Here is a 6000-nt window from a genome sequence, read left to right as displayed (position 1 = left end):
AGTGTTATCCCTGCTCCTCGGTGAAAAACAGGGGGGTCCTGGTTCTCCAATCAGGTGCAGGGTCCTTCCGACTGTGATGACCACTTCCTGGGAAGTGTGGCAAAAATCAATCCCAGGGAGCAACATTTCTCAAAAATCCATCATGGCGGAAAGTGATTTTTGGAGGTTACATCTGGCTGAGCCCACCCACTGGTGTGGCTAAAAACCCTAAACACACCCCTCTCCTAATCTAATCAAGGGGGCACCTGATTGTCTGGGTTTGAGGGATGTGGGGGTGTTGCTGGGCTGCTCCAAATGTCCTTCTCTGCCTTTGAAGACCAGTTTGGCAGCCCTCCCCCTTCCTGCCTCACCATCTGCTGAGGGGAGATCTCCTCCCACAGGCACATCTCTTTGTGTGAAGCCAGGCCACTTCCCACCTCATCAAGGCAGCCTGCCCAGGCTGCCAGAGGCTGGCCAATCAGAGCACAGCAGCAAAAACACTGAAGGGCTGAAGTTGGCAACTTTTCAGGTAAAGTTTAAAACTCTTTACCTGAACAAGTTATATTAAATCCCACAACTACAAGTTGTGGGATTTATTATAACAATTAATTTGATACCAAACTCTTGGTATCTGTTACCTAAGGGGACTTTTAAAATTAAAATTAAGTCTCCCCATTCTAGCCTATGGAGGCTATTCACTACAATGAGGGGAAAATGAATTTGGCTGTTTTACCTCACCAGGGCTTATAAAACTATTTTTAGAAGGTCCCTGCGTATAGTTACATGGCACCCAGCACTAGGGGCACATAGGGCACACCTTAGGGGTGACTTATATGAAAAAATAAGGTAGTTTAAGACTTTGGAACTACTTTTAATTCCAAAGTCGAATTTGCATGTAACTTTAATTTAAAAGCAGCCAACAAGGCAGGCCTGGCTTTAAAATGGCACTGGGCACCTCAGCAGTGCACCTATGGGTGCACTACGTATGCTGGGGACCCTACACATACATGCCCTACCATATACTAGGGACTTAGTTGACTGAGCCAATTATAATTAGCCTAATTTGCATACTGATTTTATACAGAGCACGGGCCCTGGTTAGCAGTATCCAGGGCACCATCAGAGTCAGGAAAACACCAGCAAAAAGTGGAAAACGGGGGCAAAACGTTAGGGGGCCTCATATCAATCTGCAACTGATTTTTGGGGGTAAAAACATTTTGGACTTGTCCAACAGGTAAAAGAGATGGAAGGGAACTCTGTGTCACTGAGTGTTTGGCATTCTTATCCTTGTCCGCCGTTTCCTTCCACCAGTTCCTGACATCAGTATCCCTTGTACGTGATACCATGACAGGCAGGAAGAGGACCAAAAGCACAAGGTGAGATCACATCACAGAATCATGTCTCCTTTTGGAAGGATTTAGAAGGAGGGAATGAGCTTAGGACAAAAATTCCATCAACAAATTAGGCATAATGCAATGGTTTGGGTGGAAATGATAGAATACACAGTGACAGGCCTATGCATTTATTCTTCACTTTCACCTGTCACTTTGGCTCTCCCTTTTAGACATGCTAAAACTAGCATATACAGTCAATTTATTTGTAAGATCAAAGTATGTGGTACAGCATAACACTGTAAAAATGTCTACATGTCTGTCATTACAGCCTGGTTGGGAAGTTTTACGCTGCCTTTTGGACCTCATAAAATAAACCTTTGGCCTGGCTCAAATCTTCTTTTTTAATACCTCTAAGTAGGCTGGGGCTGAATATCAATTATGCCAGAGTTATCGGAGTAACTTTAGTAATTCTGTGTTACTCACAATGCTCAATCACTGATTAATTCAATTAATGCAATGCAATTAATGCAATTAATTCCACATGCTTGATTAAGAGAATTTTGTGGGGGAAAATCCTACAACAGGAGAACATTTAGTGAGTGCTCAGCATCTGCTCACACTGCTCTTTATGTTCTATTAAATGTAGTGCTATTTTCTTAGAATGAAATGCATCCCAGCATCCACTTTGAATGCAAAGGTGCTTTTAGCGCTATGAAACTAGCTCTAAACGCTGGGAGTAAACTGGGGAAAAATCCTTCCCCAAGGACATATTTAGTAAGTGCGTGAGGCTGCTTACTCTCACCATTCAGGTTCGGTTGCATTTAGCTTTATTCCCTACCACAACATGCATCCTCACACCCATTTAGGACTTGGGGAGGCAATTTTGCATAGCACTAAATGCATAATTACTCTTCTCGCATAATTCTGCTTAGTCTTGCAGGATTTTGGGGTAATTCTGCACGATTACACTACACAGAATTACACAAGTTATGCCCACCCCTGCATACCCCTTCCCACTAAGGTAGGCCCTAAATGTCCAGGGTGCCTGGTGTTTAAAAACTAGGACATGTATATTTAAGGTTTTACATATCCTTGCAGTGAAAAACTGCCAAATTCATGTTTTACTGTAGGAAAGCTGGCTCTCCCATCTGGAAACACTGAGGCCCTCATTATGACCCACGATGCGGCCTGACCACAACATTATGACTGCGTAGTTATCGTCACGACCGGACCGCCAGCACTGCCACTTTCGGCTGCCTGACGGCCTGGCAGTGGCGGTGGTCCCAATCCGCCAGGGCAGCACTGCAAGCAGCACTAAGAGGATTATGACCCCTCTCTCATCCAGCATTTACATGGAGGTTTTACCGCCATGTAAAGGCTGATGGAGACAGGGTGCCGGGGGCACTTGGCTTGGGCATTGCCCCCCTGGCAAGCCCCGTCAAGCAACTCAGAAAGTGATTTGGACGGTGGGTGCTGGTGCACCCAATGCACAATAGCATTGCCGCCGGCTCTATTATGAGCTGGTGTCAATGTTGTTGTGCGTTTCCCACTGGGCCAGTGCCACTGACCCAACGGGAAACTCATAATAGGGCTGGCGGTAAGGAGACCGCACTGGCGGTCTCCTGACCGCTGGAGTTTGGCGGATGGCCTTTTCCGCCCGTCAAACTCGTAATTAGGGCCTGAGTTACATTATAACAACTTATAATACTTAGTAATAGTTGGTGAGCAGCTAGAAAAACTATTCAAGGACTCATAATAAAAGTAATAGAATCCAACTTAATAGTAAAGCCGAATTTTATAGTACTATTTTGAAAATGGTACTTTTGGAAAGTGTCATTTCACTTTCTAAGTCAAATGTGCTTTTCTGCCAGTGCCCAGTGTCACCTGACTGATGAATGGTTCCCCTGTGGTGAGATGTGGATTTCTCCGAGACAGTGGACAAAAGGCTTGAGTGCGGAGAGGTGTTTCTCTTCCCTGAGCTAGATGGTCTGGGGGGGTTGTGCCCATCCGCTTCCTGAGCTGCAGTGGGTCCCTGTCCTGTGTCTGGCAGATGTTGCTCACATCTAGACCTGCCCCCTTTGTCTTCCTAGTCATCTTCGATCTAAACCCAGTGGGCGGGTGGAGCTACCCCAGAACAAGACCACAAGGTATATTATAGTAGCCACAACTCTGGCTTGGCACATGGAGCTCTCACCAGAGGACAAAGGGTCCTACCAATGCTGGATTTAGGTGGAGAAATGCACTGTGGGATAGTTTACTGTAGAACAAACAGGAAATGCTGCAAAAGTATGTAAGGTCCTCCTAGGATATTCTACCACATAGGACAGGGAGTTGCCAGGGTTTACCATCACCTACAGATTGGCACTGGTAAAAGGGTGGCATAAAAGTGGTATCTCCAGTATCCCTCTCAAAATAGTCCTGGACCTGTGAAGAATCAGAAGAAGGATTGCTTTGCTGTAAGGAGAACCTCAGGAAATACTGGTCTTGCTTGCCTTGAAACCATTGTCCCAGAGGTGATTCTAAGGATCAGTAAGCTGACCTCCTATTTGAGCTGTTAGACACATCAAGCTTCCAGAGGACTTTTGCTGCAACTGCCCAGCTAAACAGTTTCTACTACACACTGGACCCTGCTGCTGACCTCTGCTGGGTTGAGTCTTGACTCCTAAGTGCTATCACCATGGCCCTGGACCCTTAGCCAGGGCTGGATCAATGTACACTCCTCCTAACATTTCCGGAAACCTGGGACTTAGAAATGTTTTGCCAACTTTGTGCTCTGACTACCAGTGGAGGACCAGGGCCAACCGGCCAAGCTGATTGAGTGAAGGTGCATCGCCTTCGAGCCAAAGATTCAGGTTAATCCCGCTGAGTTCTCCAGAGCAGCAAATCCAGTCCAGCAGGACTTTGCAAAGAAAGAGTCTGGCCTTATGGAGCCCTCTTCGACGTCAGCCTGCAGTCTTGCTCTGCTTAAATAATCTGAGCTCCTAAAAAGTAACTAACTTTAAAGATAGAAATCTCCACCGGGGAAAGGCACAAAAAGTATATGGCAAGTGAGGGACCTTCTCTGGGCATGAAATTTAAATTTCTCCCACTTTGAGTTTCGCACCAAAAGTGAAAGTTTCACTGAGACCCTGTCCTATAGCTATCCCAGGAAGTGGAGCCATTTTCGGTTCCAGCCTACTGCCATGCCCCTCTGAGGATATTTGACTTCCATTCCAGAGACTAATTTAGAAGGTAACATTTTTCACTGGGACAAACCGTGTCCCTGTATCCAACCGGTGCTCCATTGCGTTAGGCCTTAACTGGTAACATTTAGCCAGCCTAACATGGCTAAAAGCATGATTTAGAACTTGGTGGATGGGTTCCTGCATCAGAATGGTTACAGATATCCTGTCCGCCAAAATCTAAATCCCTTTAGGACATAATGGGATTTAGATTTCGGCAGACGGAATAGCCATCACCATTGTGACGCACTAATCCATCCGGCAAGTTCTAAATCAGGCGCTAGGAAACCGTGGTTGGCCCCTAACATTTGTTGGTGCAATTTTGAATCTAAAACTTAAAAAATTCATAACTTAAGTTCTACTTTTTGGATTTTTGTCATTTTTGTGTAATTGTATTTATTGAAATTCATTCTAACTTTCTAACTTAATTTGGGATTGTTCTTGTGTTTTCTCATTAATACTCTTTGAGGACTGCATAAAAACTTTACACATTTTCTCTAGGTTAAGCCTGACTACTTTTGTCTCAGGCTACAGGAGGGTTAATGTTAGGCCTGTCAGCCTTGAGGTATCCTTCCCTCCAACTTTTTGCCTTCCTCCAACATTTTTCAGACCTTGTTTTCGTTGGTGTTAGGCCTCTGCATACTATACCACTGCTAACCAGCGCTAAAGTGCTGGTGCTAGCTCCCCTAAACATGGTCATATCGGCTTATTCCCAATTGGCATATTTATTTTACATAAAAGTCCCTAGTAAAGTGCGTCCAAGGCCCATAAATTAAATGTTCCTAGTGTGCCTGCCGCACTGACTATGCCACCCACTTAAGTAGCCCTTTCAACATGTCACAGGCCTGCCATTGCAGAGCCTGTGTGTGCAGTTTTAAACTGCCATTTCATAAACATTTTGCCAGGCCTGAACCTTCCTTTTTTGGTACACACAAATCACCCCTGGGGTGGGCACTGGATAGGCCAGAGGGCATGGTGCAATGTATTTAAAAAGGAGGACATGTACTTTTAAGTTTTACACATACTGGTAGTGAAAAACTCTTAAGTTTGTTTTTAACTTTTAACTTCTGAAAGTCCCATCTCTCTCATAGGACAATACTGGAATTGACTTATTGCAGAGAAAATTCCTTCAAGTTTGGTGTCTCTCAAATCATAATTTCAATTCCTAATTTATGGTGAAGCCGAATTTTAATTTGCAATCCAGAAAATGCTACTTTTAGGAAGTTGCCATTTTTTTACCTTAGGGATTTGGTGCCTGCAGCCTTCCTGGGTCACATGACTGGTGTAGTTGGCAGTTGGGTTTTGTGTATTCCTGCTAGACAACCACACACAATGAGAGGTTAGGTGTGTCTTGTTGGTGTAGGAAGCTGCCTCTTTATACAGTAGAACAAAATTAGGTACACTGCCCAAAGAGTCCAGGCAATCCCCAGAGGAATCACAGAAGCCCAAATGACATCCCAAATGCT

The sequence above is a fragment of the Pleurodeles waltl genome, chromosome 11 (genome assembly GCF_031143425.1).
Source record: "Pleurodeles waltl isolate 20211129_DDA chromosome 11, aPleWal1.hap1.20221129, whole genome shotgun sequence".
Classification (NCBI taxonomy): domain Eukaryota; kingdom Metazoa; phylum Chordata; class Amphibia; order Caudata; family Salamandridae; genus Pleurodeles; species Pleurodeles waltl.
The sequence above is the reverse complement of the archived record's forward strand: the minus strand, read 5'-3'. Positions refer to the sequence as shown.